Here is a 21,791-nt window from a genome sequence, read left to right as displayed (position 1 = left end):
TATCCATTTATACTGGCATTGGGCTAGATTGGGCATGATATGATCTGGAGAGCTGTTTTAATTTATACACTTCAGTTTAAAGTCATTGAGAACTGCAAGTTATATGCACGAAATATGGCAGTGGGAATCAATGGCAGAGCCTTTTCAGGTGTGGCACTCAAGCTCAGCAACAAATTCACAAGGGAGCTCTGTGCAGCTACCCAACGACTTGGTTTTTGATTAGCAGTGAAAATAGTTTTATTTCAGTGGGCTTTTTAAGATTATCATCTCTGCGCTGTCTTTTATGCTGCTTCCACTTGTTTTTAGGCTTCCTGTATGGTTTTATCAGTATATTTGTTATTCATTATGCTTCGCTGCTTTAACGTTGAGCATATTTATTTATTTAATTCCCCTCCCCTAAAATTTATACACCACTTGACTGTAAAAAAGAAAACAAACACCCACCCTCAAAATGGTTTCTGAAAAGCGTACATCTTGTGCATTTGTTAGAAAGCTGGAAATTAAAAAATATATATGAAATTTTAATAAAATGTGTGAGATGAGGGTGGAGCAGGCAAGTTGCAAAATATGGAAAACAAAATGAGTATTACAGATCTGGAATAGAGTTTAAAATCCCAACATATGGGATTGGAAACTAAAATAGGTTACTTTTTAGAAATCTGCACCCCCTCAGACCATAGCTGTCAACTTTTCCCTTTTCTTGCGAGGAATCCTATTCAGAATAAGGGAATTTCCCTTAAAAGGGGGGGGGGAGTTCACAGCCTCAGACTACTCAGAGGTCTGAATGGACTTTTTTAGGGAGTTGCCAATGACAGCAGGAGGAAAAGGAGATGGTTAATATTCTTTCCATGAACTTTTTTTTTAAAATCTTAGTATCCAAGCCAATGAATTTTGCTTTCTTTTTATAAGGTACACATACCTCTTAGATTTACCTGTTTCTGTTTATCCATTTCTCTACAGATAAAAGGAGAATAGGCACAGAACCCTTTTGCTGGAAAATCACCAGAATGTGCTGAGCGTTCTCAAGGATATGGTATGTAAACAATGCATCACTATTTGTTGAACTTAGGGTTAGGATGGAAGTTTTTATTTGCAGACTTTTTGTTTTCAAATTTTAGAGGACAGGGGGCAAAAAGGGAGAGAAGTTTGGGGGGAGGTGAAAGTTAGAAACAGGTTTAGAGAGCTTAAAATTTGGTGCAATGGCCATTATAATTACTCCACCACCCTCGTACATTATTTTGACCTTATTTAAGATTGGCTCTCTACTGATGTGGTCACATAGTATCACAGAATTGTAGAGATCTTGCACAATCTGGGTATGGCACCCAGTTTGTTTTGCTGACACACTCCATTTTCTACTCCCTGTGGTGTGAGCATCAGCTGCCTATTTTCTAAAAGGGTAAATCTGTTTGGTGCAGACTAATTTAAAAGTTAGTAGACTGCTTTTCCTGGGTTGTATTTTGTGCTGTTCTTGCAGAGACATGAGGGATGAATTTGTCCTTTTCAAAACGACTGCTGCAGATTCTCCTAGTGTTATGCAGAGTAGAGGCTGCTTCCTCCAAGTTATCTTTCTGGCTTTGTGAAGGGGTGTCCTCAATTAGCTGCATTCATGCACAAAGCCCTTTGTCTAGAATTCCAAGCACCAGTCTTTAAAGTGTACTTTTTATCTGTAAAATCGCAATATTTTTAGCCTGTTCTGTCAAAGACAGTGGTCCCACCTAAGGGGCAGGATTCTAGCCCAAGTCAGGTAGGTATGTGTGTGCATGTGTGTGTGTGTGGGCACAGCATCCAGCTATACTTGGCCACTTACCACTAATACCAATTCAAAATCCAGGGAACAACGGTCAAATCAAGCAAAGGTAAGATTCCAGCCAGTCAACCTCAGACAAAGGAAAGTTTAGGTCCAGATAAGTGAGAAAGAGTACACGTGTTTAAGAGATGGAGGGAGAGATAAGTGTAGATATATTGTTGTACTAGAAGCAAAACTTTTTTCAAAAAATGCTGAAAAATAATTGCTGCTCTTGAATTTGCTTCGGAAACCAACAGCATCATGCCCCTTCATGCTGGGGATGATCTTTACAATATGATCTCCAATCAATTGATTGGTGACAAATTATTATTATTATTATTATTATTATTATTATTATTATTATTATTATTACTAATTTATTATTTATTAAGTTTCTATATTGCCCTTCATTTGAGGATCATAACTCACTATGGCCCCCCACAAACAGCTTATTAAAAATCCCTCCTCCATGTTTCATTGCAAAGAAAAGAACTGTATTTTATGCGCAGTATTTTTGGATATCGTCCCTCTTAACAGTTTGAGGTTTTAGTGGGAGTTACTGAACAGGAAATTCACAGAATAACTTTTGATGCACACATATTTCAATAGAACATGTATAAACCTCTGGATCACAGCCATTGCTAAAGTGCTTGGAAATTTCAAAAGCTAGCCAGCAACAGACTTATCTTCTCCTAGTAAATGCCCATGTTTAACTAAATACTTATCTGCTGTGTTTATTGAATTTGAATATACACATGAAAATATGAAGGGATGCAGAAGAAAAGGGAGATTAAAATGGTTTCAATTTATTAACTTTGAAATGGATAGGCGTTTGTGTGGCAAAGGCACTAGCCAAATAAATAAACATCAGTACCGCAGTCCTTAGATCAGTAAGGAAGGAAGAAGGGTCTTTGAAGGGAAGAGGAGTTTTGGGAAAGGAATGTAGCTCAGTGATAGAGTCATTGTTTTGCATCAGAATGTCCCAGGTTCAATCCCTGCCATCTTGAGGTAGGTCAGGGAGACAACCCTATTGGAAATCCTGAAGAGGCTCTGCTAGCCAGTATAGACCAGGAATGTCCAACTCCCAATAGACTGTGATCTACTCACAGTATAAAAAAAAAACTGGCAGTGATCTACCCATTATCATTGGATGGACCAAAGTTGTTGATACAGGTAAGTAGCCTTGTTGGTCTGCCATAGTCAAAACAAAATAAAAAATTAAAAAAAATCCTCCCAGTAGCACCTTAGAGACTAAGTTTGTTCTTCGTATGAGCTTTTGTGAGCCTATTTTGTAAAGGCAAAGTTGTAGAGCCTTTTTTGTAAAGGCAAAGTTGTTTAGCTATTTTTAGGAAGCCAAAGTTGTTCAGGGGTTGTTGTTGTTGTTGTTTTGGGGCGGGGGGGGGGGAGAAGAGATCGCTGAGGGGCCAGAGATCTACCAGAAACGCCCCGTGATCTACCATTAGATCACAATCTACCTGTTGGATATGCCTGGTATAGACAATACTTGATGAATGGCCTTTGTTGTTGTTTAGTCGTTTAGTCCAGTGTTTTTCAACCTTTTTTGGGCAAAGGCACACTTGTTTCATGAAAAAAATCACGAGGCACACCACCATTAGAAAATGTTAAAAAATGTTAAAAATTTTAACTCTGTGCCTATATTGACTATATATAAAGTAATTTTTCAATTTTCCCCACGGCACACCAGGCAACATCTCGCGGCACACTAGTGTGCCGCGGAACAGTGGTTGAAAAACACTGGTTTAGTCGTGTCCGACTCTTTGTGACCCCATGGACCAGAGCATGCCAGGCTCTCCTGTCTTCCACTGCTTCCCTAGCTCCATATAAAGCAGCCTCAAGTGCTCTTAAGTACAGTATTCTTTCTTCTCCTTCAAAGACATAGATATTGTGGGAGTAGAGGGATGCTGTGCTCTCAATCAGTGTTTCAGGGACCATGATATTTTAATGGGGAGCCTCTTGGAATGGTATTTGCTACACACACCATGCCCCTCTCCTGTACACACTTACCTAAGAAGCCCCGTTGAATGTAATGGGACTTACTTCTGTGTAGACTTGCCTAGGACTGCAGCACTAATAGATCCAAGAGTAATTTTTCAACACATTTATAAAGAAAATTATATTGGTTAAAGGCAAATAAGTGGGTTTGATGAATACACTTCTCTCTGGGGCAAGACTTCTTGCAAATATAATTTAATGTGTTTGTTTTCAACCCTGTAATTGGTGCAGTTCGAGAGCCAAATGCATCTCACCTATACTATGCATTCTGCAAGAAGTGTTTGTACAAAAATAGTTCTCAATGAAAGATTTGCTTTAAATAACATGTTAAATATTGAATACAGATATTAACTATTTATCTGTTGGTGGGAACTAGATCATTATAATATACTACCCATGGAATGCAGCCACTCTGTTTTATCTTGTCCAAGATGTTATTTTGAAAAGACTACACAGCATGTTTAAAGCTTGCAGTCTTGCATCATTTGCACATTAGTATGTTTTGAATCCTTGATCCACCTAAACCATGTAATAGGAAAACTGTCTTTCAAATAGAAATACACTCAAGAAAATAAACAAAACACATTCAGATTTATGTGATGGTTTCCATAAAGCTGTGGATAATTATTTACAAAAAAACAGGATTAATAAGAATCTATTTTCATGTCATCACTGGGAAGAGATTCAAACTTACTCAGATATCTTGCCATTCTGTTTTATGAAACTTTATCTTGGTGTATATATATTAAAAATAGAGCTTGTCATACTTATCTGTAATGTGAAGTGATTTCTGTTCATCTCTGTGCACCTCATGCCTAGCTTTTCCCACCCTGCTTTCCACACTCTGGCAAACACATTAACAATAGAGACTGGGGTAAGATATGAATATATAGATACCTTGTACATAAAATATATGCTCCATCCATAGTTATAGGATAGGGCTGTACAAAACTCCCAAAGCTTTGTGCTTTGTGGATTATTTGGAGTACAAAGCTTTCCCACTTCCAAACACCATCACTCACTCATATTTTATTGCAATTTTTATTTTATTTGCCCCCCCCCAATTTGGAAACAATACTAACAGATTTAGTCTATCAGCCTTCTAAGATTAACTGTTTCCATAATCATATTGTGGCAATGCTGTCAGGGATGGGTGTCTCCAAAGTTATTCTGAAGTCATTTAGACTATTAAAGGATTAATAATCTGGCCTTGCAAACCCTAAATGATTTGAGAAGTTATTACTTTTATCTGGAGTCCCACAGGCTTCACCTGAAACAATTAGACGAACAGGACTGGTCAGGGCCTGAGCTTCTGTTGTGGAATTTAAATAGAACCTCTTCATCCTATTCAAGGTTGAAACTGATTTAAATCGAAAGCATGTTTCACTACATTCTTTTTCTTCCACAAGAAGCTAAAATGTGCTTGTTGTCCCAACTATTATGTAAATGGTCACAGTTACAACTACGTCTGTAAAACAAACACCCCAGCCTTTTCAAATAAGGACCATCATGGGCAACCCTGTTTGTCTGGCTCTTACTGGGAAACAGGATGCCAAAGTCAAGGAGAAAATCCCATCATTAAACACAGAATGCAACCATCTTCTGAAAAGAACGCAACTCTTATTTTATTTTTTAATGAGCCGTGCACAGTTAGATAAATCCTCCCAAATGTAGATAGTATAACTGGATAAAGATGAAATCTGCTGAAATCATCTTATGTAAACTGCATAATGGCACTTCAAATGGCCCCTTTCTGTCACCCACCATAAGCATCACACACACACACACACACCATTCCCGCTGCAGTCAGGTGAACTGTCAAAGAGCTATTATGGTTGGCTGCCTAGAATTCTGTGGAAAGACAAATCTGTACAATTTTCTCCTTGGACAATAAATGGTTCTTTTTGTGCTTTTAGGTTTCCCTAAACAATTTTGCTGTGGGTCTTCTTTTCTTCTTCTTTTGTGCATGATCATGATAGATAGATAGATAGATAGATAGATAGATAGATAGATAGATGATAGTGAAGGGATATCGTTTGGGCTGAAACCTGTACCATGAATGGATGGATACATGTTAGCATTACCATATATGGGTAAGCTTTAATTTTGTATTTTTTTTCCTGCTGTAGCTCATCACGTATGGTTCAGACACATAAGAGCAGCATGTTGCATTTGGGTATATGTTTAACCGCTATTGATAGAACTAGGTGTACAGGGAGATGGAGGAAACAAACGCACATACAACTGCGAGATCACTCGATTTACAATTCAATGCTGGGACCCGACAAACATTACATACGCTTAGTCTTCCATGCCTGTTTAAAATACTGCATGCTCAGAAACGAACAGATTATTGTAATGTGTAACAGTGCATCTTCTGATAAAGCCTGACCTCATAAATAAAGAGATGAATAAAGGTGGCATTTCTGAAAGTGTTTTCTTTAGAGACAAGGCTTTTGTACATTCTAGGGGAAAGCTATATGTTAGGGTTTTTTTAAAAAAACATATTTAATATACTTTAATAAAGCCTGGACTTAAATAAACTGGACTGTTTATTTTTTTTTCTTTAAAAAAAAACCTAGCAAAACAAAAATAAGCTGAACAAATATTTGTAGAATAGCCTTTCAAAAAATAATTGTTTTTCCTTGTTTTTGTATACTGCTTATTTATTCTAAGAATTTGCTTCAGCTGATAAGCAGCAGAAGTCAGATTTCAGGAGCTCAAATTGTGGCAGTTCAATAATTGCCTACTCTGGTGTAATCCTATTTTTTTTTCCAGTGGCCTTGACTAGTGTGAATGGTCATGGAATAATTCCCAAAATTTTCTTTTAGATGTCACAAAATTGCATGAGCGTAGACATCAGATGCCGTTACAAAAGAAGCAGATGCAACCCAGGCAAATGGCGATTTTAAAATCCTGTACCATCAAAAACCATCTTGTTTACAAAATCATAGATTGGAAAAACCCATAGTTCTTTGCAGCACTTGATGGAACTTTTATGTTTTCCTTTATTTTATTTTATTTTTTATTCCTTGGAAATGTTGTAGATTAATAGTTGTATTTTACATTCAAAAAATAATAATTTGTGGGTAAACATTTTAAATGTGCTATGAATACCATTTTACATGCTGGTGCACTTTGTAGATGCACTTAGCGTAGTGGTTTGCCTGCATATGCATCTTGCGAAAACCCCACTGCCCCAATCTGGCGGAGGCACTTTGAGAACATTTATGGGATTCTGTGCATGGATTGCTCCTCGGGATCAGTTCCATGTGCGCGTGCACAGAAGTACTGTGTAGTAAAAATAAACAAATCCTTGCACTGAGAACTTGGGCAGTGCGCAGACAGTGCTCCTACATTGCGCATGCACCACTAAACATATGCTTAGCATTTCCAGCTTTGATAGCCTGGATGAAGCATGGGAGAGGGAACCGGACTCCAAGCACCTCTTTCACCTTCACCTCAAAAAAGGTTGTCAGGTCTGCTGCAGCTGAAAAGGCCAACCGTGCACTTGGCCAGAATAACACATTTGAATAACACATTTGAAACCTTGAGCTGCTCCAAATGTTCTCTGGATTGTGGCTAGGGTCTGTGCCCCAAATAATTTACATGTAAAGGTAAAGGTAAAGGGACCCCTGACCATTAGGTCCAGTCGCAGACGACTCTGGGGTTGCGGCCCTCATCTCGCTTTACTGGCCAAGGGAGCCAGCGTTTGTCCACAGACAGCTTCCGAGTCATGTGGCCAGCATGACTAAGCTGCTTCTGGTGAACCAGAGCAGCGCACGGAAATGCCGTTTACCTTCCCGCCGGAGCGGTACCTATTTATCTACTTGCACTTTGATGTGCTTTCGAACTGCTAGATGGGCAGGAGCTGGGACCAAACAACAGGAGGCTCACCTCGTCGTGGGGATTAGAACCGCAGACCTTCTAATCAGCAAGCTCTGCTCTCTGTGGTTTAAGCCACAGTGCCACCCGCGTCCCATAATTTACATGTAGGCAGTGCTTTTTTTTCTGGGGGTACGTATACCCCTAAACATCTTGTGAATCTAAGTTTGGCCTCATTGAGGGGCAGTATTTCAATATGAGTAGGAAAATGAGAGTACCCCTAAACATTTTTTTTTAAAGAAAAAAAAGCACTGCGTGTAAGATGGGAAGCTGTCATCAAATGCACCATTATATTTACCAAGAATCAGTGTTAAGCCTGGTACAGATGGTTCTTCCTTCTGTCCCGCCGAGTTAGTTAATATATATTGCTATAGAGTTGTCTTTTGGAAGAGGTTCACAGAGCCTTTCTTCCCCCTGTTGAGCCACATAGCGCCCACAGAGCTGCTTCACGATTCTCAGATAGCATAATTTTGGAAACGTCGTACGTAAGCTTATTTGCTTCTCTGCTGTCTTCATAAGCAGGAGAATCTCATTCCCCCCCCCCCCCCTGCATATCGGCTAGACTGGACAAATCAAGGTGACAATCCGTGGTTAGCCCTGTCAGGCCCTTTGTGCTGCTGCTGCTCTGAATTGAAATACAATGGAAGCAAAGTGGTATATATAACAGTCCAGCTGCTTTGCTGTGACAGGAGAGCCCCAGTATTACAGTGTGTCAGATCTTGTTTGTATACCGGGTATGGGCCACTCCGTACAATGACAATGCAAATTGTGAAAACTCTCTGGCAAGATAGGAAGTCATATCAGGAGATGTATGTCTGGGAAGGTGTGGGGAGGGCTGCCTGCTCAAAATCGCCTTGCAGTAAGGATCCCACATCAAAGCCTATCTTTTTGGCACAGCTCTTCTATTCCTATGCAGGGCCCATTTCCTAACAGTGACAGGAGACACAACCAGGCACTTTTTTGTAAATCTATCAGAGACTGCCTTTCTCAGGGTTCTGCACTGATGTTACTTTTTAAAGGCAGCTTTATATTTCATTTAAGCATGCAATTAATCATCCTTACAGTGTCGAGATCACTGGCGTCAGCAGTGTGATTTAATTAAATTTAAAATTATTGTACATTACATATATAGGCATCCTACTAGCCAGTTAAAATTAAATGCTGTGGTCTATTTCTTACCCAGGGTGTTTTCAATTTAAGTATTCATCCAAAAGGTTACCCTTCACAGAAGGAAACCGTTTTTAATGTTTGAACTGTTGCAAAACTGAAGTAGCAAAATCAACATAAAACCTGTGCAGTGAATTCTTATTGTTCAATGCACTTGTATGTATGTATTTTTAAAAATATTGCCTTTTTGTGTTATGCTGATTTTATGTCCAGTGTTCTTAAAGCGCCATTTTCATTCTTCCATGTTGCTCTCTGTCGTGTCAGTACTGAGCTGAGTTAGGGTGGAAAAGAGAATCCACCATTTTGTTTCAGTGCTGTATTCAAGCAATTAGTCTACAAAATGGATATGTGTGTGTGTGTGTGTGTGTGTGTGTGTGTGTGTTTTATATATGTTATTTGGGTGGCTTTTACCTGCTTGAGAGCAGCAAGCAAAACCATATACTGTCCTTGTTAAAGCACTTCCTGAAATAATTTCCAAGGGTGATTTAATTATGGTTAGTTATTACTAAAGGGGTGTGTTGGGTGAGAGAGAGAGAGAGAGAGAGCCTAGTAAAAGGAGAGCTTTGTGGTTCTTTATCTACTGAATGGTGTACAGTACATAGGATACTTGCAGTCAAATGCAAATTAAAAAAAAAATACAATGAATTGATAATCTAGATTAGATTTAAATGTGATTTTTTTAAAAGAAAAGAAAAATAATTGTTTTTGGATTGCTGTACATTCTGACACATGTAATTCACAATATTTCAGACAAGAAACCAGGCCAGTAACACTCAAAAGACCATAGCACTGGCATGTGTAGATAGATAGATAGATAGATAGATAGATAGATAGATAGATAGATATTAAAGGGCGGGGGTTTTTTGAATTCTGGAAAATGTGTCATCCGTTAAGTGCAGTTCAGGTCTTGTGTGTGAAAAGCACAAACCTTTTTTTTTAATGTGCTGCGGTGTCTGCACTTTTTGAAATTGCATATTTATCAGCCTATGCATTATTTATGAGCTTGGAAAGAAGGCGGGGGGGGGGAGGAGCGGGAGGGATAGAAAGAGTGCAAAAACATATGCTTCGAAAGAGGAGTATTTTATACGCACATAGTACGAAGCCTTTCTCAAGGATTACGCTAAGTAATTGATTGCTACTTCCCTTGTACTTTTTTTCACTGAGTTGACTGGCCTTGTGATTCTTTCATTCTTCCTTCCTTCCCTCATTCCTTCCTTCCTTTCTTGGCTGGCAAGGACTTAGATGATGTTTGCCACTGATACGCAATTCTCCTGCAGTGTCCAAAAGAAAAGGGTATTTAATAAATATTAATATTTCAACTGTCAGGTTGCATTATTGTCAAGAAGGTTCTGACAAACTGAGGATTAACGACATGTTTCATAAATTAGAAATGATCCCCTCTGCAGAATGTCCAAACCGAAACGCTATAGTAGACCAACCAGGCTGGTTCCCTGACCCAGCTGAACATCTCATCTGCGTCAGATCTGCAGTCAGTCGTGTGGAGGAAAATAAGGCTCCTCATCTTTCATTACCCCTTGCCATCTCGATTGTTTCTTCCTTGGGATGTGTGGGCTCCAAATTAGCAAGCCTGCCTCACATGCCACATCATTCGATTAGACAGTCACATCAAACATTTCTCCCCCCAACCCTTTCATTGCCTTCAGAAAAATTAAGGGAAATGGGAGAAAAAGAATTTCTACGTAAATATTTTCATTACTGGGGTCAGGCAGGAATTGACATAACAGAAGCTGAAATATAATGGGAAAATAGGGGAAACAGAACATTTCCTAAATAATGAACTAAAGAAAGTAAGGGTTTGAATAAAACAATAAGTGAATATCCATTGACAGGGCTTTTGTGGTAGGTTAATGCCTAGCCAAACAAAATTGGAATGTTGATGTTGATAATAATAATAATAACTCTTATTATTATTATTATTATTATTATTATTATTATTATTATTAGCCTGAAATATACTTGGTGCTTTACAAAAGGCTGACTCCTCTCCATAAGCTCCCATACCTTAAGGGCAAGATAAGAGGCTTAAAGTCTGGTTTGTTTTTTTTTGAAAAAAGTATATTAAAATAAAGCCTGGTGTGTTTGTGTGTCTTATGCTCAAATTCATAGAGAAACTAGAATGAATTTGTGCAAAGATCAAAGTTCTTCTTCGGTATGAAAGAGTCAAACAAGTCAACGAAAATCCATTGACCGGTGTATTTTTCTTCTATCTGTACCCAGATCATGCGCTACATGGAACTGGGCTACAGAGTGTATAAAAATGTTTAGCCTAATCATTCCCTAATGACAGTGACTTATGTCCTTAGTGCAGTTGATTTGTTTCCTGGGTTTTAAAAGTAGATTATTTCCATGGTGCAGGCTTAGTGTAAGCTGCTGAGAAACCACAAGCACTGCACTTCAGCCTGAGTTTGGGACATTCGCCAAGGGTAATCTGATTAAAAGGGCATTTAAACACACACACACACACACACACACACACACACACACACACACACACACTGCTGCTGCTTTGAAATCCTGGGCAGTGAGATAGAATGGGGCCAAAAAAAATTGCTTTTTCAAGGCAAACCATTATGCCTGAGCAGAATTAAAAGCGTGATAAGCAGCATCACAGGAATGATTCTTTTTGACAGACTTGCAACTGGATAAACAAAGCATCTGTTACAGACCCACAAGCAAATCCGTGATCTATTTAATGCTGGTTTTGGTTGTTTGTTCTGCCTTTAATCGTGTTTGATTACAGCATAGGTGTGAGGCACTGAGGCCTTGCTTTATCTGTAAGAATTCAAAATGTGTTCTTAAAAAAAAAAACCACCCATAAAATAACAAACAACTTGATGTGTGTGTGCGCGCACACACACAATAGGTTTTAAAAAAACAAAACTCTTCCGTGGCCTGACATTTACAAATGTTCTAGTATAAATGCAGTTGTTTGTGATGTGCATAGGGTACCATTTACCTGAGAAATTTAGCAGCTGTACGTTGTACAAAGGTAATTATCCAATCTCAAATCTTAGGTGACTTATAAAAGGAGAGTGTAATATTAATTAACTATGTCATGTTTGCACACAGCATAATGTGCTGTCATTGGATCATTTTGCCTTATTGAACTACATTTCGGTTCTCCTGAAAAATCTAAACGGCAAAAGAAAATCTTTCTGCTTTTCTTCACATTCCTGGAGTCCTGAGCATGGCAGATCACCTTGATCTCCACTAATAGTATGGGGTGTGTGTGTGTGTGTGTATGTGTGTGTGAGAGAGAGAGAGAGAGAGAGAGAGAGAGAGAGAGAGAGAGAGAAGAGGGTGTTTACATCAAAATGTCCCTGTAACACATAATCTGCTTCCATGTTCATTCAGCCTTCAGAGCAGAGCCTCTCAGTAATGCTAGGCCCATGTATAGCAAGGATGAAATGGGTCCCATTTGTTGTCTGCAAAACAGCCATCTTACCTACGCCTTCTCCCCCAGTAGTGAATGAAGGGGTTCACCTTATCTGACATGCCATTGCTTCAGAGGATGGTGACTGTGAATGGAAAATGTCCCAAGAATTACATTGTGTCACTTTGTATTTTTAAATATATCTTTCTTTCTTCCTAGTAATAGTAAATAACATAGCAGATTAAGGGAATTTTGCCTAACAACTGTACTGAAATTGTTGTTTTCTCCAAACAAACCTCTGTGTGCAGGATTGCGCCCAGAATTTGGCGTTTATATTTTATGCATGGGCATAGGTCACAGTATTCATTGCATTAAGTCCCTTTAGCTCATGTAAATACATGCATCTTTGTGCTTTCCAGGAATACCATGACAACCTTTCTAAAATGACAGTCCTGTGATCAAATCATCTTTGCCTCTTCTTCTCCCCCCTTCTACTCCCCCCCTTCTTTTTTGCATCTCTCTCTCTTTCTCTCATTCTCATCTCTAAATTCACTCCAGCATACAGATCGGAATGTGGATTGATATCTCATATAAACATGTGTTTATTTAGAAATTGCGGGGGGCGGGGGGGAGCATAATCCTGTATTTGCAGGGAAGTCAGTTGGGGAAATCCACAGGCTGAATAGAATTGGTGGGATTCTAGGAAATGGCTCAGAATTTAAAGGAGAGGGTGAAGCATTAAGAGAACTGAAAGGAGACTTCTCTAAAGCACTTGAGGTAGGGCTGGATCAAGGGATTGGGGCAATGCTGGGAAAGCATGTTCTTCTGGGAGATGTAGGCTCGATAGAAATGAAATTGGAGACTTACCTGATCATCTGAAAGATCCCATTTCTATGATTATTTAAAAATATGAACCTACAAATATTAGAAAAAATCAGTTCCAAGCTATACATATTCATCGGCCGCATTTACATAGAAAGGGGTTTAATTGTGTCCTAATCTCCCTTGTCCGGTTCCCTCAGCCAGTAAAGCAAGATGAGCGCCGCAACCCCAGAGTCATCCGCAACTGGACCTAATGTCAGGGGTCCCTTTACCTTTAATCTCATTTAAATTGTTAACTATGAAAAATATATTGCTAGTTGGCTTTCTTGTATTTTTGATTTTCTTTTCCCTTCAGTGTATGGAATAAAATGTTTGTTTTTGGAATTTGAAGGTCTGCAGACTATTAATAAGCTTACGCATTATTAAAAGCACGCCTTGGCCACCACATCTCAGTATCATTGCAGTGCTTTCCCAAGATGCTTGGGTGTTTTCCTCTTGCGAGGGTTTATCATTCATATTTTCATTTAAGTTACATTTGTGACTGCAATCCCTATTCAGAGTTAGCCTCAGCCTGTTCATTTCACTAGGTTTAAATGTATAGGATTGGGCTTGCATGAGTTTTGTTGTGGAATATAGGGCTCCTCCAGATGACCTGCTTAGAAAATAATCCTGATTTTCTTGCATAAATCTTACACAGAGGTTAGACTATGTATGTTCTTGATTGAGCTTTTGTTCTGATTTGTTTGTGGGGAGTGCGACGAATACCCGACGCTTTCAATAAATTTGAAACAAATTTAAAATTTTAATAAATTTGAAAGACGAAGGAAGTCCAGGGGTGAAGCAATTCACCCTCAAATCCTTCCATCCTTATTTTAAACAGCTCTATATTTCTGGACTTCTTAGAAATGAGAGCCTAATTCCAGCTTTAGTGGCCTATTATCATAACCCATCAAGGCTATTTGAATGAACAACCTCTTACCTACAGCAAAGGGCCTCCCTCAGCACGGATCCCCACTGTATCAGTTTGCCTTATCACCCTGGCAAAATTGTGGCACTCTAGGTTTTCACCCCCATTGACCCTTCGGTGTGACTCTTAAGACACAAACTATCCTCTTTTTCCTTAGGCAAGTTTTACCCTCTCTTGAGTCTTCACCTCTTGGAGTTTTGATACACTGCTACAACTAAGATGATTTTTCTTGACACAAGAAGGATGGATTTTATTTTTTTGCAAACATAGTTTTTTAAAGATTCATAAGGTTACAATCTTAGTTGCATTTATACATCAATTCCATCGAACTTTTACTTCAAGTTACCCTAATCCTAATCAAAACACCCACTATCCTGGCCCCACACCTTTCTTCTTTCTTTCCACTCTACACTCCCCACTCTCTCCCCTTCCAACTGCCAAAATGACTGTTCCCTCCTTCTTTTAACGGGGGACTGCCCCGCCCCTAAAGGACGCGCTGTCAGTTGAGTTGGAGGTGGATTAACTCTTACTAAGCCAGAGTGTAATGAATCTTCCATTTTAGGGATAATCCGTTACAGGGAGGTTATACAATCATGAACATTCATTCTATTTGCTTGTAGGGTGTTTATACGTCTTTCCATTAATCATTTATCCACCCCACACTTTTCTGTGCATTTCCTTGCCACTTTCCTAAGGATTAGGGGGGGATTTGTTGTGTTAGGGTGGCAGAGCACTTTAATCCACCTTAATTGCACACATATCCATTTCCATTATGCACTTGGATCCATCCTGCAAAATACTGACAGTCTGAAGGAGACCATAGCCTGTCACCTCTGAAGGGCATGAGATTTGTAGAAACAGCTGAAAATATGATAAAATTTTAAAAAAACAACACTGTATAAAAATCAAGTTTCCAAACAGCAAAAAATAAAATAAAATAAAGAATCCTGTGCCCTTAATCCTCTGCCTCTTCCTTCTCTCCCAGAGTTGGAAAGGACCATGAGAGTTACCTAGTCCAACCCCCTGCAATGCAGAAACATTTCACCCAATGTGGGGCTTGAACCCATGACCCTGAGATTAAGTCTCATGCTCTACCAACTGATCTATCAGACACAAAAGGCCAGTCTATCTGAAGGGCTGGTTTAAAGATATGGGAGAGCAGGTGCCTTGAAGCTGCCCATCAACAACAGACTGAGCAGGCCACCTTGCTGCGTGATGGTGGGATATTCTGCATTCCTATTTTACATCAGAATAATTATTTTTAAATTTGCACCTATACCTATACATTAGCATATGCTAGTTTTATGGAAGCCTGTGTCTTTCTTTCTTTCTTTTTGTCCTTTCTGGTGAAGCAATTCCTGTTTGGGGCCAATGTGTAAGTGGCCAAATCGATCATAGCGACCATAGAGAGATCATAGAGAACTGACAGTGCTTCAAACAGAGGACTAACTAAAGTCAGACAGATCACCACCCCATATTAAGCGCTGGTGGGTTTCGGTTAGGAAATGGTGAGTGGAATAAGTTAACCCAGTGGTTCCCACAGTGGGTGGTGCAGCCCTCCTGTGGGTGGGATTACGAAGGGCAGGGTGAGGGGACAGCAGGGCCGGGTGGGAGGTATAATTGACTATCAGACATTGAAAAGCTGATTTCAATGGATCGAGTTCATCGGTTTTGTTGAATTAATTAAACTAAATAGATTTAATTGGATTTTGAATAAATGTGCAATTAATTGTTACTGGCGTGAATTTTATTGTGCTATCATCTTCCTTGGTGAGTTATGCAGACCACTATTCTGAAAAATGCTTTTTGCAGGGTAGGGAGCACCAGGGATGAGTTTATGGAACCAAAGGGGCAGTGGCCCGAAATGGTTTGAGAACCACTGAATCCACCCGTATTTCCTTCCCAGGCACTGCAATCCTGATTCAAATCTCCTGCCCCCAGCTGTTCTTTGCTTAGAACAGGCAACCCCAAACTTGGCCTCCAGCTTTTTTGGGACTACAGTTCCCATCATCCCTGACCACTGGTCCTGTTAGCTAGGGATGATGGGAGTTGTAGTCCCCAAACAGCTGGAGGACCAAGTTTGGAGGTGCCTGGTTTAGAAAGAGAATTGGCCGATCCTAGCCACATTTTTAAGCAGTTTGCCTTGGTGGTTTCCCATTTCCCCTCTACGGTTCATTCTCACCACAGATCAGTTGTGGCGCATGTGGTGTGGTGAAACCACAGAGCCACTCTCCCCACAAAGATAAGCTTCTGCTTATCTGGATGCAGCTGGTGCCAGGCGGCAGTGAGATTGGGATTGTGTGGGACCAATCCAACCCTCTCCGGTACACCCACATTGCCCTAAGCTTTGATGCCTTCCAGTCCTAGCCCCTAAATCAGCAGCCATGCAGGGGTCAGGAGGGCAGCTCTTGACTCTGCCCCACCACTTGTGCTGTTACTGGAGGAAAGATGGAAAAAGCAATCAATCCCCTAACATGCCATTCTAAAGAAAACCTCTAGTGCATCTCTCTCTCTCTCTTTTAAACCCTTGATCCCATGACTGTTTGCAGTTAAAGTGATCTATTCCTACCTTTTAGAGCTGTCTTGTATCATGGCACCAGAAAGTGGGCAAGTGCCCATATGTTGTTTAGACAACTCACGATGCTGTCACCAGAAGAGAGTGAGATTGACCTGTTCCCTAGGCCACGAGTGAGCACAAGGGAGATCAGGATCTACTGGTTGATCTGTAGATGATGTGAAGCACATCAAGAAGGCTTTCTGACTCCCAGTTGTTTAGCAGTGGCAAAAACAAAATGCGCTCAGAAATTAAACTGCTGAAATGAAGAAGGATGGGGACAGAGGAAGGCCAGTTCTCATACTTGGAACAAATTCAGTTTAGTTCAGTTACTCAAAAGCAAGTTCTGGACTCAGGCTTCTTTAATTCTAAAGGTGCTGGTTAGTGGTTCTCGTTATTCTTAATGCCTGAAGTCTGCTCACCCATACCTTCCAACATTTCTCCAATGAAAATAGGGATGTCCTAAGGAAAAGTGGGATATTCAAGGATCAAATCAGAAACTGGGACGGCTTCTGTAACTCCAGGACTGTCCCTGGAAAATAGGGACACTTGGAGGGTCTGTTCACCCCTGGCTTAGGCAATGGGGACACAGAAATGTGTTTCCTTCTGTGTGTGTGTGTGTGTGTGTGTGTGTGTAGTGGGTAAACTTCACTTAGCTCCATTCTTCCCACCCCAAAGTATCAATGAACCCAACTGCAGTAGAAGTAAGCTGACTTGACTAAAGCCTAAAACTGAAAGCATATGAAAAGAGATGCATCAGCATGTCTGAATATTGCTAATCCTTATTGCAAAATAATTTGACAAGGCCCTAACAGGGCAGAAACCAAGTGCATCCTGGGAATGCAGAATGCAGAAACTCCCTATCCAACCTTTTTGATCAAGGGTTCTAATGCTTTTATGGAATTATCTCCATATCTGAATTTCTTCCTGGATTATGAGAGTACATAATTATGACTTGCACAGTTTGCTGTTTTCTGTTTACATCTTTCCCCTTAGTTTTCATGCAGGTTACCAACCCACATATAACTTTGATTAAAACACCACATGCATTTTTTAAATCTATGTTCACATGCAGCTGTGCTCACCAGTAAGCTATAAAGGGGGAGAGGTGAACAAGAAACTTAAGCAAACAGTGCATTTCAATTTCTGAAATTAATTTTAGGGTTCCCCACCCCTAATTTGGTCAGAACAGAGCCAAAGTAAACTTCATTCCATGGAACAAAAATAGTTTGAGTTAATGTTACAGTTGGGGCAAAATAACAGAGTTATTGTCATCACTTCCATTTTCACTGAAAATGTGATAAATAAACATAAAAATCAAAATAAGGAGTTATAACCAATTTTTGTATGTCATGGATGTGGAACATTTCCCAGAGATTTCTTTTTGGGCAACCACTTTTCAGAGGAGCAAGTTTCTTGCTGCACATGGTAGGAGGGTTCAGAGGCAAAAGTAGGCAGAGCAACAAATTTAAATTTTACCTTTGTACTGTAGGCTACTTTCTACACTTACTCACAGAACCCTCTCACAGACGCTTGCCTGGAAGGACACATTCTAACCAGGAAGAAACACTCAAGAAGGGTATGAAGTGGAGTCTGAGAGATGTGTGGCCTGGAGAGAGGGGTGTGGCCTAAGGAAAGGGGTGTGGCTTGGGGAGAGTCTCAAGGGCCTTATAGAGAGTCCTGGAGGGCCACATTTAGCCTTGTGCCTGAGGCTCTCCAATTCTGTTCTAAGATAATGGAACAAGACTTTAACTCACAGAAGGACCCCTTCAGACTTCATGGAAGGGCCTCTTCTGTAAGTGCAAATCTCTCTCCAGTAAAGCAGTGTCTCTCCATTCATTGAGCAAAAACACAGACACCCCAAGTGTCCCCATTTTCCAGGGACAGTCCCAGACTTACAGAAGCCATTCCAGTTTCTAATTTGATCCTGTACAGTCCTTTTCCCGTTGGATGCTTCTATTTTCCTTGGAGAAATGTTGGAGGGGGTGGAATAGGATGTCTCTACTGTATTTTTACCTGAGAAATGTTGGAGGAGATGAAAATAGTGAACAACAAGCCAATGTCCCCACAATGCCCCTTTTGTTGCATATAATAGTTGATCTTCACGTGAGGAAAAACAGGATGAATGGCATATCTATGAAATCTGTTTATCTATATGAACCAGTTGGTTCAACATCATTTTTAAGAGCATTGGAGTTTTCATCCTTAAATTTTAATTTTAACCTGAAAAAAATGGGATGTGTGGCTTTCCCTCCTTCTCTCTGTACCTTTATATTCTTTAGAAACGTAGTGTTGTATGTCTTAAAAAGAGATGTTCGTGTCAAAAAGATGGCCTGCTGTTTGGGGAGGGAGGAGAGAAGAAATCATTAAAAGAGATTTCTCAATAATCAAGGACATCTGTGATCCTGTACTGCTTGCAAAAGCACAAAGGGCCTACTGCTCCCCTGCCAAAGTACAATGTCTGTGATCCCTCACCCCAAAGGGAAAATAAGGAGAGAAGGAGAAAATTATGTGACAGGAGATCAGCTGCTCTCTGCTTCTTTTTTTAAAAGCCCAGGTTGTTGCTATTTAACATATAACCCTCTGACCTTACTGCTGTGGCTGCTTTGAAACACCAAGCTATTTAATTATGCAAATTACAAACAGAGAAAAACATCAGAAGAATCTGCCTAGAAATTACCTCGTTTGACTGGAAATTAGTTGGCTTATTTGAACTTACAGGACGTTGCTTTTCAGTGTTGAATTCTGGCTTGGTGCGTTGGTCTATTTGCATTATCTTACATCTCTGTGGGACACTGGAAAGTGTTAAGAATTAACGGCTGAAGTAATATCTCATCTATTATCCTTACGCCTAATTATTTTTAAAGATGTGTCCTGTAGTGGGCACTAATGAATGGAATTCTCCTCGAATCCTGGTGCATACAGAGCAAACAAACAATGCATATCCATTTCACTTGTCAGTGAAGGCAGCAGTGCTATCAAACCAATGTAGCTGTCAGCAATCTCGGGAGCTTGCCATTCAGAATTTCTCTCTCCAAATAAACTAATTCTTTCGAATCTGACCAAAGTGGACCTGAGCTTTTGTAAGCCTTTAAATCCTCCCTGTTGCTTTTGCTGGTCCTTTTGGTGGCTAGATGGTGGATCTGACAAGATAATTGTGTGTATCTTTTGGACCCTGATGATGCACTTCTATATTAAGGTATACAAAGGTATATGCATCCGTACTACTAAAGAGGAAGCAATCTCTTTCCTGACTTCATTCTCTAGAAAGGCTGATGCGCGCATGGAATCTCTTTTGGGGCATAAGAACATGAGAAGAGCCTGCTGGATCAGGCCAATGGCCCATCTAATCCAGCCTTCTGTTCTCATAGTGACCTGCAAGTTAGCCATGAGCGCAACAGCACTCCGACTACCTCTGATTCCCAGCAACTGGCCTTCAGAGGCATAATGCCTCTGGCCATGGTGGGAGAACATAGCTATTGTGACTAGTAGCCATTGTCAAAGTGTCCTCTTTGTGCAAAGAAAGTTTGAGCTTTGCCTTTCAAGTGTATATGACCTGATGAAAAATGTTGCCTCTTAAATTGCACGGAAACCGGTAGTTTGCAGACCTTACTCCCACTCCACATCCTCAGAGACTGTTTGAGCAGGTCTGCAAAAGTGTTCTCTTCTAGAACCATCTTCTGGAACCAGCATGAGAGCTGCAACCAGCATCCCAGGTGCTTTCCACTCCTTGTGTCCTGTCCCTGAAAATAGCCCAATGGAAGCAATGCTACATGGGGATGGAGAGTCCAAAGCCTTTCCTGTAGGATCTTTTGTGGATTTAATAGTTTTAGGGAAGTCAGTCTGTGCATTAGATTAGGACATTTGCCAAATCTGAAATGGATTTCCATGGTAAAATTATGTTCGCTTGCTCTTTGCGAGGTAGAGGATCTGCATTGCTGCACTTAGTAAATAAGATCTCTAACAATTGATGTCAAACAAACAAACAAACCCTGGGAAAAACAAACAAACCCTGGGATTGGATGTTCTGCCATGCTCAGCAATGGGTTATGGCGTCAAACTGCACAGTTCTTGATATTACTCACTGTATATGGCAATTTCTTCCAGTGCTCATATAGAGATGCAATGGGAATCCACTGCTGTTATTCCGTTGTCAGTGCAAGATTAATAAAAATATGTATTTCAGTAAAATCAGGTTTACAACAAAACAGCCTCTCTCTCTCTCTCTCTCTCTCTCTCTCTCTCTCTCTGTGTGTGTGTGTGTGTGAACTCTTGGCAGGTTGCTGCAATAAAGACCTCGTTGCTCCATCATTACTAAGTTTAAACCTCAATGTAATACGTAGAAAGGTAGATATGTAAAAGTAACTTACAAGTTTCTGTGAATATATCCTAAACTTCAGGCATGCTTAGATATCCAGCATACTAAAATGCAATTAAAGTAGCCTTGGAAATGAACTAAACAATCTAGGGATAGCGTCTGTGCTGTTAAAAAGCTGTAGGCCATATGGCTGGTAAAAAATAATCGGCCATATGGCTCAGGACATACTTTGACTTTTTTGTGTAAAAATACACTTGAAACTTATTCCGTCTGTTGGTTGTTTTGTTAAGATTTATTCTCTGGCTATATTAAAGTTCTGATCCTGTAACAAAACCTTGTGGTGCTAGTTCTCTGAATAAAGGATCCTGAATGCTTCTATGCCATCATTAGTTATTAAATAGTGGGCAATTCCTGTTAGAGACTTAGAGCAAATCCACACCATACAATTAAAGCACGTGTCTTTCCCCCAAAGAATCCTGGGAATGGTAGTTTGTTAAGGGTGCTGGGAATTGTAGTTCTGTGATGGGAAACTACAATTCCCTGGATTCTTTGGGGGAAATCATGTGCTTTGAGTATACTTTAATTGTATGGTGTGTTCTGCTTTTAAGTTTTGCTCTTAATACAAATTAACTTAAGGGATGCCATGAAGATCCTCTTCCCTTTCTTCCCACTGAACAATGTGGAATGGTGGTTGAGAGGAGATTACAGCAATTCTTTCCTTCCCAAGAAGCCTCACATACTCCTTACAACTTTGTGTCCACATGGATTCTTTTAGTGCAAAAGCATTGTTCTTTTGCGTGGCCTAAATTTTTACTTTATGTCCCACCCATCCCCTTCCTCTCCTTGCTTTTAAACTAAACTCAGGCCAGTGTTGTGCACTTC

General features: G+C 40.0%; 1 long non-coding RNA gene across 3 annotated transcripts in view; it reads left to right on the top strand.

Moving 5' to 3' along the window:
- The window catches only part of LOC117050023, a 253,172-nt gene that overhangs the window by 117,360 nt on the left and 114,021 nt on the right, over nt 1-21,791 (top strand). For all 3 annotated transcript variants that reach the window (XR_004427045.1, XR_004427043.1, XR_004427044.1), the window contains one exon: nt 961-1,033. This is a non-coding gene — a long non-coding RNA (uncharacterized LOC117050023). The remainder of the gene's footprint in view (nt 1-960; nt 1,034-21,791) is intronic.

This window comes from Lacerta agilis, chromosome 7, assembly GCF_009819535.1.
Source record: "Lacerta agilis isolate rLacAgi1 chromosome 7, rLacAgi1.pri, whole genome shotgun sequence".
Taxonomy (NCBI): Eukaryota; Metazoa; Chordata; class Lepidosauria; order Squamata; family Lacertidae; genus Lacerta; species Lacerta agilis.
This window is presented reverse-complemented; position numbering and strand designations above follow the sequence as displayed.